This window comes from Plasmodium gaboni (genome assembly GCF_001602025.1).
Source record: "Plasmodium gaboni strain SY75 chromosome Unknown, whole genome shotgun sequence".
NCBI classification, from domain to species: Eukaryota; Apicomplexa; class Aconoidasida; order Haemosporida; family Plasmodiidae; genus Plasmodium; species Plasmodium gaboni.
In genome coordinates, this window is record NW_017385309.1 from 1 (window position 1) to 493 (window position 493).

General features: G+C 16.2%; 1 non-coding gene across 1 annotated transcript; it reads right to left on the bottom strand.

Moving 5' to 3' along the window:
* PGSY75_0014000 lies at positions 1-493 on the bottom strand (the record flags this gene model as incomplete). The annotated part of the gene is made up of 1 exon (XR_001974498.1): positions 1-493. It is a non-coding gene (non-coding RNA).

The window sequence follows — 493 nt, forward strand, 5'->3', positions numbered from 1 at the left end:
ATATATATATATATATATATATATATATATATATACATTTAAAAATATAATTTAATATAACAATAATTTAAATAAAACTATAACAAGGTGGGTATCACAAAAATGCACTCATACGTTTTAATGTAAATATATAAAATCAAAATAAGACCGAGATATACATATATGAAAGGGCAACAAAATTACATATAAAAATAAATAAATAAAAATAAATAAATCCTTATCAACACCATGTATACTCGTCTAATATCTTAAAATGTATCTTCTTTAAATTATATATGTTTTTTCTATTAATCTATATCTATATATATTATATGTATTAAAATGTATAAGTATAAATAAATGCGCATGTTATATATATTATAAAAACTCAGATGATATATAAAAGAAATAAAAGATGAATTAAGATCTATAGACTACTGTGTTCTTGAATATACCATAAATAAAAATAATAATAAAAAAAAACAAATAATATTAAAAAGTTAAAAAAGAATAA